The sequence below is a fragment of the Triticum dicoccoides genome, chromosome 4B (genome assembly GCF_002162155.2).
Source record: "Triticum dicoccoides isolate Atlit2015 ecotype Zavitan chromosome 4B, WEW_v2.0, whole genome shotgun sequence".
Classification (NCBI taxonomy): Eukaryota; Viridiplantae; Streptophyta; class Magnoliopsida; order Poales; family Poaceae; genus Triticum; species Triticum dicoccoides.
In genome coordinates this window covers 449,202,875-449,215,843 of record NC_041387.1, presented here as the reverse complement: position 1 = coordinate 449,215,843, position 12,969 = coordinate 449,202,875, and positions in this window count along the sequence as shown.

Below are 12,969 nucleotides of genomic sequence, written 5' to 3'. Positions count from 1 at the left end.
AAAACACTAGACAAGAACAAGAAATTAACAAGATCCACAAGTGGTATGGAAGACAACGGGAGTTAACACAAACCTTGGCAAGAGAAAAGGCAAATAAAAACAAAAGCCAATGTAAAGATGATCAATTAAATTCTACCACACATAAGTGATTACCAATTGTCAAAAGACAAGAAGTATTTGGAAATAATTCCCGGTGGTAGATAGCAAGGATATCCGACATCATCTTCACTCCAAACAAAAAGCAAATTGCAACTTGTAGAGCTAACATGCCACCTAGGAACAAGATAATTTACAATATCAATTATAGGTGACAATATCTCAAATGTACACATTTTCTAGGCTTGTAATATGCACATAGCATATTACTCCCCCATAATGTGATACCAATGAAGAAAACTTAACAAGAGGCAATAAGAGGATCCAACACGAGATAATCAATGGAAATTTTAGAATTTGAATTTCTCATGAGAGATATACCACCTAGCGACTAGATAATCTTGAAATATCAATACTAGATGGTATTACTCATGTGCACACATTTATAGGATTGTGAGGTGCACAAAGCACACCACTCCCCCATAATGGATATTCCATTAATCTCTCACAAGAGCCAACTAAGAAATAAACAAGATGCACTAAGGCTCAACGAACGACACACAAGTACATGATGTACAAACCAACATACACAAAGGCAATTTGGAGACACATCATATACAAACACATGCAAGGAACAAAACCAAAACATGCAAAGGGGCAAGTAACTTTCAATGTAAACAATTTAAGTACAAGTTACCGCAAGGAGGCACATTGGATATAAGATAGAAACTTGACAACCCAATTGACTTGGCTTGAGACAACAAGAAAGATGAAGTCCCCTTAATTCTTCATAATGTAGCCAAGTCTCCAATGACCTCCAACAACACCTATTGATCAAGTTTGGGCTTGTTGGTCCCCAACCAAGTTGGGTCCTAAGAGGTTAGTCACAATAGGTTTGGCTACCCAAATGGTTCTTTGCTTGACACCACTTTGAGTACCAACAAACTTGGCAAACACATTGCCAACCTTATCCTTACGAAGAGAATAGATATCATCAATAATAATTGGGTTGGATAAGTTACCACTAGTGCATGAAGAAGCGATGTGACCTTTCTCATGGCATAAGTAGCAACGTCTACACTTCACTTTCTTCTCACTTGATTTCTCAATTTGAGAAGCATTAACTTGAGTATTCTTGGGAAGAGGCCTTTCTTCAACTTGATTTTGAGCATGAGATTGAACTTGTGCCCTCTTCCCTTGTTGCTTGACACTAATGGCCTTCTTCTTCAATGGGCAAGATCTAACATGATGCCCTTCGATTTGCAATTGAAGCAAACAATCTTGGCCGAATTCTTGACTTGTTCTTGGCCCTTCTTCTTGTTCAACTTGGACTTCTTCTTCTTGTTGGAGTTGAATCCAAGTCCACCTTTGTCATTGGGGGATTTTTGCACACTGAAGATATTGTTGAGTGTGGCCTTCCCTTCATGACACTTTTCCAAGTCTTTCTTCAAAGAAGTGACTTGGGCCTTGAGCTCTTTGATTTCCTCTACATGGTTAGTCTCAACACAAGTACTAGAGGAAGTATAAGCTTCATCGTTAGAGCAACAAGGCAAGGAAAGAAATTCATCACAAGATGTACCAACATTGTGAGTAGATGAATTACAAGGACTAGCACATGGCAATATACTATTTTGACTAGAAGTAGTGCTAGTATCCACATGAGGCTCACTAGATGTTACCTTAGCAATCATGGCCTCATGAGCTATCTTTAGCACACTATGGGATACTAGAAGATCATCATGAGAGCTTGAGAGCTTTTCATGACTTTCTTCCAATTTCCCATAATTGCAAGATAACACCTCAAGTTGAGCCCGTAGCTCAACATTCTCCTTCAAAATGGATGCTTCACAAGTAATAGAATTAGTAGCACAAGCATCATCATTAACAACAAGAGGAGAAGGCAACTTGGCAAGCTCTTTTAAATAAGAAGCTTCGAGTTGAGCATGAGACTCGGTGAGTTTGATGAGATCACCCTTGATGACCCTTGAGCCATTTTCGAGGTGCTCAAAATCCTTAAGGAGTCTAGCATGAGCAACTTCAAGCTTAGCATTTTTAGTTTCAAAAACATTGGCCACCTCAAGAGCTCTATCAGTAGATTCCTTCACTCTAGACAATTCTAGAGCAAAAGTCTCCTCAAGATATTCCTTGGTGGTTTGTTCATGTTCAAGAGCTTGAGATAGCTCCGCGATCTCATTTGCGTAATCACGCCCATGAGCTTCCATTTTATCAATGGTGACCTCATGCTCCTCGAGATGAGATTCCAACTCCTCAATATATTTCTTGCCCTCAATGGCAATGGACATAATTTCCATGAAGTTGGAACGAGCAATTTTATTTTTATGAAGAGCTTTAAAAATCATCTCCCCCTTAGTTTTTAAGGAGGCAACATTATCATTCTCTTCATCATTATCCTCATCATCATTAGCATCAACATCATCATCAAGAGACATATTGGGGTACAAAGTAGGAGATACCTTTGACGCCTTAGCCATAAGGCAAAACGCAATAGATGATGATGTAGGATCCCTTGAGGCACCATTAAACACCACATCTTGTTCCATGGAGTGTTTGGTTTCCTCTACATTGTTAGCACAACAATTCGAGGAAATAGATGCATTTTTATCATGGCAACAAAACATAGCAAGCATATCATCATGATATTTAGTCAAGCAATTTCTACATGATATGCAAGGACTATCAACACAAACATGTGAAACATTTGGAGTGCTCGAAGAGTTAAAGCCCAAAGAGGGAGCATTGCAATAAGATAGTGATGAAGGATCATCTACAATAAGCATACTATCATCATTGCAATGACCAACACTACTCACCATATCATGACCTTGTGGCAAACCACATGTAGGTGAAGTAGAAGAAGTTGAGAAGACTATATGACCGGAGGTGGAGGGAGAACAACCATCCCCACAAATCTTGGACACACCATATTTATCTTGAAGCTTTGTCCATAACTCATGAGCATCCCGGAATGGCATGAGTTGAAATATAACTACATTGCTCAAAGCATCGAAAAGCACATTAGAGGCTTGAGCATTGAGATAAGAGTTTTTCTCATCCTCTAAAGATAATCTTTGGGGATCCTTTGGAGGAGAAAAACCCATATCTACAATTTGCTCTAAATTTGGGTCCATGACCCTAAAGAGATTAAGCATGCGAATTACCCAAACATCAAAATTTGTGCCATCGAAACTAAGAGTGTCAGAGAATCCTAATCCTCTAGTCGACATCTTTACTCTCTAGGCGGTTAAGCCCAACAAAGAGAGACGAGGCTCTGATACCAATTGAAAGATCGTGTATGTCGCCTAGAGGGGGGGTGAATAGGCGTTTTAAAACAATTATGGTTTAGGCTTGAACAAATGCGGAATAAACCTAGCGGTTAATTCGTCAAGCACAAAACCTACAACAACTAGGCTCACCTATGTGCACCAACAACTTATGCTAAGCAAGATAAGCAACTATGTGATAGCAAGATATATGACAAAGAACAATATGGCTATCACAAAGTAAAGTGCATAAGTAAAGGGGCTTGGGTAAGAGATAACCGAGGCACGCGGAGACGACGATGTATCCCGAAGTTCACACCCTTGCGGACGCTAATCTCTGTTCGGAGCGGTGTGGAGGCACAATGCTCCCCAAGAAGCCACTAGGGCCACCGTAATCTCCTCACGCCCTCGCACAATGCAAGATGCCGTGATTCCACTAAGGGACCCTTGAGGGCGGTCACCAAACCCGTACAAAAGGCAACCCTTGGGGGCGGTCACCGAACCCGTACACTTTGGCAACCCTTGGGGGCGGTCACCAGTACCCGTCAAATTGCTCGGGGCGATCTCCACAACCTAATTGGATACCCCGACGCTTGCCCGGAGCTTTACACCACAATGATTGAGCTCCGAACACCACCAACCGTCTAGGGCACCAAGGAACCCAAGTGGAACAAGCTCTAGGGTGCCCAAACACCCAAGAGTAATAAGCTTCTCAAACTTCACTTCCATGTATCACCGTGGAGAACTCAAACCAAGGCACCAAATGCAATGGCAAGGGCACACGGAGTGCCCAAGTCCTTCTCTCCCAAATCCCACCAAAGCAACAAATGCTAGGGAGGAAAATGAGAGGAAGAACGAAAGAAGAACACGAAGAACTCCAAGATCTAGATCCAAGGGGTTCCCCTCACTTAGAGGAGAAAGTGATTGGTGGAAACGCGGATCTAGATCTCCTCTCTCTTTTCCTTCAAAAACTAGCAAGAATCCATGGAGGGATTGAGAGTTAGCAAGCTCGAAGAAGGTCAACAATGGGGGAAGAACACGAGCTCAAAGGATAAGGTTTAATGGGGAAGAAGACCCCCTTTTATAGGTGGGGAAAAATCCAACCGTTATGCTCACAGCCCGCACCGAGCGGTAGTACCGCTTGACATCACGGTACTACGGCTAGGGGTAGCGGTACTACTGCTTGCGAGCGGTACTAAAAAATTACATCCGTGCCTACCACCGCTGGACTTGTGACGAGTTTTTGGTCCCGTGCGGAAGTAGCCACGGAAGTAGGCGCGGTAGTACTCCTCCAAGCGGTAGTACCGCTCCCAAGGGCGGTAGTAAAAAATTACTTCCGCTCCTACCCGCGGTAGTACCGCTGCAGCCTTTTCAGAACACCAAAACTACCACAACTTCTGCATTCGGACTCCGAATTTGACGAAACCAAGTTTGTTGGAAAGCTAGAGACAAGGGCTAACACAATCTTGGTAGAAATACCAATAATAAGCAAATGAGAAAAGTCCCAAAAGAAAATGGTGAGAACCCTTCCTCGGAAAAGACCGGCAAAACCTCCAACACCGAAAACATCATAGAAGACGCATGCAAACTCCATTTTCGATGAACTCAAGCTTGTCATCAAGATGACCATAAGCTCTAAGACTCACAAAGAGAACCAAACAAGAACCAAGAAACATGATGCAAGGATGCAATGGTTTGAGCTCTCGACAAACGATACGATCAAGCTACTCACTTGAGAGCCCCCCTTGATAGTACGGCTATCGATCCTATAACCCGGTCTCCCAACTACCACCATGAGACCAGTAAAATAGAAAACCTATCAAGGGCAAACCTTTGCCTTGCACATGATCCACTTGAGCTAGATGATGACGATCTTGTCCTCCACAAGATGGACCACTTTCTTGATTGCGTTGGGTCGATGGAGACTAGATGATTGCTCCCCCATACTCCACTATGGGTGAGCCACTCTTCGGCACATCTTCACAAGTCCATTGACACCACAATGGATGGCAACCTTCAAGCACTTGATCTCTTCGTGATGCTACACTTGAACTTGCACATGACAATCTTGATGATGATCACTACTTGATGTCATCCTTTCCATGGGTTGTATGATATGTTCCTCTTGACGCAAGCCCATGGACATGTACCTAACCCCACATAGAACTCTCACATAGACCATGGGTTAGTACACAAAGTGCAATGGACAATGCTTACCATACCATGGGATCACTTGATCCCTCTCGGTACATCTTTTGCGCTTTGTGAGTTGATCAACTTGATTCACTCTTGATTTAGTCTTGATCAACCTTGAATCTTTCCAAATCTCTTAGTTTGGATGATGTCTTGAAGGTAAACATGAATGATCACACAATCTTCCTCTTCAAGACATGCTTGCAATAAGCTCAACACTCACATGACCAATCTTTGGATAATTCCTTAATAGCACCTTGGTCAACACATAAACTCCTTGAAACCAACACATGGACTTCAAGAAATGCCTATGGACAAATCCTTCAAATATAACTCAATGCAACCATTAGTCCATAAAGAATGTCATCAATTACCAAAACCACACATGGGGGCACCGCATGTCCTTTCAATATGTCTCGCTCGCGCTATACATATAGACCCATCCAACACTCTCCGCCCTTGTTCTCTCTCCATGTGACACGCACCCCCCCTAAGTACCATAATCCCTCACTCCATCATAGGCTCTGTTTGGATCCATGGGTTAGAGTTAGTTTGGGTTAGTTTGGAGTCAACTAACCCAAAAAGATCCAAACAGGAGGGTTAGTTTAGGTTAGATGCATCTAACCCGTCCAAAAAAACTAACCCATCCAAGATGTGCTTATTTGGGTTAGTTCTTCTCGGGACCACTAATAAACACTTTTTCTCCCACTCTCCCCATAGCAGATCCCTCCCCACTTCCTCGAAGCTTCTCGTCCTCTCCCTCCCTCCCTCTCGCATCGCCCGTGAAGGTGCCTTGCCGTATCCGTGCTCCATCTAACCCTGCCATCCAAACACCTCTTTACTTAGAGTTAGTTCAGGGTTAGAATCTAACTCTAACCTCTAACTGAGTTAGAGTATCCAAACAGGGCCATAGGCGCAAGCACTCCCCCCTCCTAAGTATGATTATCTCTTACTAGCCATCAGGAACACACGTATTGTCTCCTTCCATCCATACATCTATCTCGATATCTCTCGGGGCATCTTCTATCGCGCGCACACACCTTGTCACTCGATCTCCCACTCATGTAGTCCCATCACGATCTCCAGGGGATCTCTCTATGACAAACATACACTCTCTCCTCCCCTGTCTGCATTTTCTCCGTATGTCTCTCTCGACCTCTCTCCCTTGTTTGTCAGACCCCTCTTGGCCACGTGCTAGGGGTCTTCCTCTCTCGGTTCCAAACAACCACACACTATCTCCTCACCTTGCCTCCGTTATCGAAGATGCATGTGTGATATGTTTGCATAAGACACGCATGCTTTTTTTCCACTTTTATCGTGTGTTGTCCATGTCTCTTTCACACACACGCACACACTTTTTTCACTCTCTCTCTCTCTCTCTCTCTCTCTCTCTCGTCAGGGACTCTGTCACGTCCATAAGCATATGGATGTTTTGAAAATTCAAACCTCAGAAAAGTTTGACTAGGTATATGTGGAGAAAAACATTTACATCTGGAACGATCATTAGATTCATCACAACATGTACTTACTTCATACTATCATTTATCTTTGGCATTGCAGATATAAGTAATTTCTTTATAAACTTGGTCAAAGTTTCAAAAGTTTGACTTAAAAAAAATGTTGTAACTACATTATCGAAGGGAGGGAGTAGCTCTTTCTCTCTCTCTGCTATCTCTCACGGGACTCCCCTCTCACTCGAACTCTCTATACCGACGGATTATTTGCTCATTGTGTCAGCGTATAGCTTTGTATATTGTTTAGTTGACCGGTCAACCAACCCACATGCTGCGTTGTCAGCTCGTGTTCTGTATCTCGGTGTGCTGGCCCATGTGGCAGTGGGTGAAAATAAATAAACTAGAGGCCCATCTGACACGCGGTGAAGGAAACAAAGTTGAAACCACTCAGGGTAGCACCCCGCACGCTAGTAAATTGAGGGCGCATTGAGGACTAACTTCTTGCGCGCGAAGGATGCACTCGCGCACAATTCACCACTGCGCGGCGGCATGCACAGAAGGACGCACTCGCACACACCCAGCACACAACACACACCAGCACACGTGTACACAGGCGTCGCCGCCGGTTGAGATGGACGGCGAGGCATCCAACAAGCGGAGGCCGCTCAAGCCAAAACCGCAACCGGCAAGCCTGGACTTCATCAGCAGCCTCCCTGATGACATGCTGCTCGTCATCATCGGCCTCCTCCACCACCAAATCTGTCGTGCGGACCGCCCTGCTCTCCCAGCGGTGGCGCCCCCTCTGGTGCTGCGTCCCCCTCAACCTGACTGTCGACAGCTGCCTCTACGACGGGGATTGCAAACGCATGGCCGCAGTCTCCAAGATCCTTTCATCGCACCCTGGGCCAGCCAGATGCCTTGACATCCGCATGTTCAGTACCAACTGCAAGGTCCAACCCAAGTTCGACGAGTGGTTCTTATCCCCCGCCCTAGATCAGCTCGAGGAGTGCTACCTCTTGAGCACTGCGTTGGATTTCCCCGAAGAGGAGATGATGATGCAGCAAAGTAGCGTAAGTATTTCCCTCAGTTTTTGAGAACCAAGGTATCAATCCAGTAGGAGACCACGCACAAGTCCCTCGTACCTACACAAAACGATAGCTACTCGCAACCAACGCGATTAGGGGTTGTCAATCCCTTCACAGTCACTTACGAGGGTGAGATCTGATAGAGATGATAAATAATATTTTTGGTATTTTTGACAGATAGATGCAAAGTGAAAAGTAAAAGGCAAAGTAAAAACAAAGCAAGTAATAAAGCGATAGAGATTGATATGATGAGAATAGACCTGGGGGCCATAGGTTTCACAAGTGGCTTCTCTCAAGAGCATAGATATTCTACGATGGGTGAACAAATTACTGTTGAGCAATTGACATAATTGAGCATAGTTATGAGTATATCTAGGTAATGATCATGTATATAGGCATCACGTCCGAGACAAGTAGATCGAAACGATTCTGCATCTACTACTATTACTCCACTCATCGACCGCTATCCAGCATGCATCTAGAGTATTAAGTTAAAAACAGAGTAACACCTTAAGCAAGATGACATGATGTACAGGGATAAATTCATGCAATATGATAAAAAACATCTTGTTATCCTCGATGGCAACAATACAATACGTGCCTTGCTGCCCCTTTTGTCACTAGGAAAGGACACCGCAAGATTGAACCCAAAGCTAAGCACTTCTCCCATTGCAAGAACTACCAATCTAGTTGGCCAAACCAAAAAGGATAATTCGAAGAGACTTGCAAAGATAACTCAATCATACATAAAAGAATTCAGAGAAGATTCAAATATTTTCCATAGATAATACTGGATCATAAACCCACAATTCATCGGTCTCAACAAACACATCGCAAATAGAAGATTACATCGAATAGATCTCCATGAGAGAGGGGGAGAACATTGTATTGAGATCCAAAAAGAGATAAGAAGCCATCTAGCTACTAGCTATGGACCCGAAGGTCTGAAGTAAACTAATCACACTTCATCGGAGGGGCTATATATGGTGTAGATGTAGAAGCCCTCCGTGGTGGATGCCCCCTTCGACGGAGCTCTGGAACAGGCCCCAAGATGGGATCTCATGGATACAGAAGGTTGCGGCGGTGGAATTAGGTTTTTGGCTCCTGTTCTGATCGTTCGGGGATACGTAGGTATATATAGGAGGAAGGAGTATGTCGATGGAGCAGCAGGGGGCCCACGAGGTAGGGGGACGCGCCCAGGGGGGGCACGCCCTCCACCCTCGTGACCGCCTCTGGCACTGCTTGGAGTAGGGTCCAAGTCTCCTGGATCACGTTCGGTGAGAAAATCACATTCTCGAAGGTTTTATTCCGTTTGGACTCTGTTTGATATTCTGTTTCTTAGAAACACTGAAATGGGCAAAAAACAGCAATTCTGGGTTGGGCCTCCGGTTAATAGGTTAGTCCCAAAAATAATAGAAAAGTGGAAAATAAAGCCCAATATAGTCCAAAACAGTAGATAAAGTAGCATGGAGAAATCAAAAATTATTGATATGTTGGAGACGTATCAGGTATCCCCAAGCTTAATTCCTGCTCATCCTCGAGTAGGTAAATGATAAAAAAGAATTTTTGATGCGGAGTGATACTTTGGCATAATTTCAATGTAAATCTTCTTAATTGTGATATGAATATTCAGATCCGAAAGATTCAAGACAAAAGTTCATATTGACATAAGAAATAATAATACTTCAAGCATACTAATCAAAGCAATCATGTCTTCTCAAAATAACATGGCAAAAGAAAGTTCATCCCTACAAAATCATATAATTAGGCTATGCTTCATTTTCGTCACACAAAGATGTTCCCAACTTCTATACCCCCGATGACAAGCCAAGCAATTGTTTCATACTTAAATAATCTCAAACTTTTTCAACCTTCACACAATACATGAGCATGAGCCATGGATATAGCACTATGGGTGGAATAGAATATGATGATGGGGATTGTGTGGAGAAGACAAAAAAAAGGAGAAAGTCTCACATTGACGAGGCTAATTAACGGGCTATGGAGATGCCCATCAATTGATGTCAACATGAGGAGTAGGGATTGCCATGCAACGGATGCACTAGAGCTATGAATGCTCAACAAAAGAAAAACTAGTGGGTGTGCATCCAACTTGCTTGCTCATGAAGACCTAGGGCATTTGAGGAAGCCCATCGTAGGAATATACAAGCCAAGTTCTATAATGAAAAATTCCCACTAGTATAAAAAGGACAACTTTATGAGACTCACTACATGAAGAACAAGTTGCTACTTTGAAGCACAATATATGGAAAAAGAGATAGTAGCATTGCCCTTTTTTCTTTTCTTTTTTTTTCTTTTTTTTCTTTTTTTTGGGCCTTTTTTTCTTTTGGCCTTTCTTTTTTTTGGGCAATGCTCTAATAATGATGATCATCACACTTCTATTGATTACAAAATAAGGATTACAACTCGAAACTTAGAACAAGATATGACTCTATATGAATGCCTCCGGTGGTGTACCGGGATGGTGCAATGTATGAAAAATAATGCATGGTGGCTTTGCCACAAATACGATGTCAACTACATGATCATGCAAATGGCAATATGACAAAAGTAATGTATGTCATGATGATGATGGTGGAAGTTGCATGGCAATATATCTCGAAATGGCTATGGAAATGCCATGATAGGTAGGTATGGTGGCTGTTTTGAGGAAGATATAAGGAGGTTTATGTGTGATAGAGCGTATCGTATCACGGGGTTTGGATGCACCGGCGAAATTTGCACCAACTCTCAAGGTGAGAAAGGGCAATGCACGGTACCGAAGAGGCTAGCAAAGGCGGAAAGGTGAGAGTGCGTATAATCCATGGACTCAACATTAGTCAAAAGAACTCATATACTTATTGCAAAAATTTAGAAGTCATCAAAAATCAAGTACTACGCGCATGCTCCTAGGGGGGTAGATTGGTAGGAAAAGACCATCGCTCGTCCCCGACCGCCACTCATAAGGATGCACAAGCCAGGTACACTTCATGTTTCAAATTTGTTACACAACTTTAACCATACGTGCATGCTACGGGACTTGCAAACTTCAACACAAGCATTCTTTGAATTCATAATCACCCAACTAGCACAAATTTGATATTATCACCTCCATATCTCAAAACAATTATCAAGCATCAAACTTATCTTAGTATTCAATTCACTCAAAAGAAAGTTTCACATATCTAGAATACCAAGTATATTAATATTAAGCAAATTACCATGCTATTAATGACTCTCAAAATAATCTAAGTGAAGCATGAGAGATCAATAGTTTCTTTAAAACAAATCCACCACCGTGCTCTAAAATATATAAGTGAAGCACTAGATCAAAAATTATCACGCTCAAAAGATATAAGTGAAGCACTATGAGCAAAACTATCAAGCTCAAAAGATATAAGTGAAGCACATAGAGTATTCTAACAAATTCCAATTCATGTATGGCTCCCTCAAAAGGTATGTACAGCAAGGATGATTGTGGTAGACTAACAAGCAAAGACACAAATAATACAAGACGCTCCAAGCAAAACACATATCATGTGGTGAATAAAAATATAGCTCCAAGTAAATTACCGATGGAAGTGGATGAAAGAGGGGATGCCTTCCGGGGCATCCCCAAGCTTTGACTTTTTGGTGTACTTGGATTATCTTGGGGGTGCCATGGGCATCCCCAATCTTAGGCTCTTTCCACTCCTTGTTCAATAATCCATCAAAAGAATTCACCCAAAACTTGAAAACTTCACAACACAAAACTCAACAGAAATCTCGTGGGCTCCGTTAGAGAAAGAAACAAAGAACTACTTAAGGTACTGTAATGAAATCATTCTTTATTTATATTTTTGTGTTAAACCTACTTTATTCCAACTTCTCTATGGATTATAAACTATTTTACTAGCCATAGAATCATCAAAATAAGCAAAAAACACATGTAAAACAGAATTTGTCAAAAACAGAACAGTCTGTAGCAATCTGTAACTAATGCAAACTTCTGGAACTCTAAAAATTCTACCAAAATAGGAAGTCCTGGACAATTTTTTTATTGAACATCATCAAAAATAATCATCACAAAAGAACATTTCTGTGATTTAACAACACTATATTCGTGCGTCCAAAGTTTCTGTTTTTCAGCAGAATCAAATCAACTATCATCGTAGGTTATCCTATAGGTTCTACTTGGCACAAACACTAATTAAAAGACAAAACCACATCCAAACAGAAGCTAGATGGATTATTTATTCATAAACAGAAGCAAAAACAAAAAACACAAAATAAAATTGGGTTGCCTCCCAACAAGCGCTATCGTTTAACGCCCCTAGCTAGGCATAAAAGAAAGGATAGATCTAGGTATTGCCATCTTTGGTAGGCAATCCATAAGTGGCTCTCATGATAGATTCATATGGTAATTTTATTTTCTTTCTAGGGAAGTGTTCCATGCCCTTCTTCAAGGGAAATTGGAATCTAATATTCCCTTCCTTCATATCAATAATTGCACCAATCGTTCTAAGGAAGGGTCTACCAAGAATAATAGGACATGAAGGATTGCAATCTATATCAAGAACGATAAAATCTACGGGCACATAATTCCTATTTGCAACAATAAGAACATCATTAATTCTTCCCATAGGCTTTTTAATAGTGGAATCCGCAAGATGCAAGTTTAGAGAGCAATCATCAAAATCACGGAAATCTAGCAAATCACACAAAGCTTTGGGAATAGTAGAGACACTAGCACCCAAATCACACAAAGCATGAAACTCATAATCTTTAATTTTAATTTTAATAGTAGGTTCCCACTCTTCATAGAGTTTTCTAGGGATAGAAACTTTCAACTCAAGTTTTTCTTCATAAGATTGCATCAAG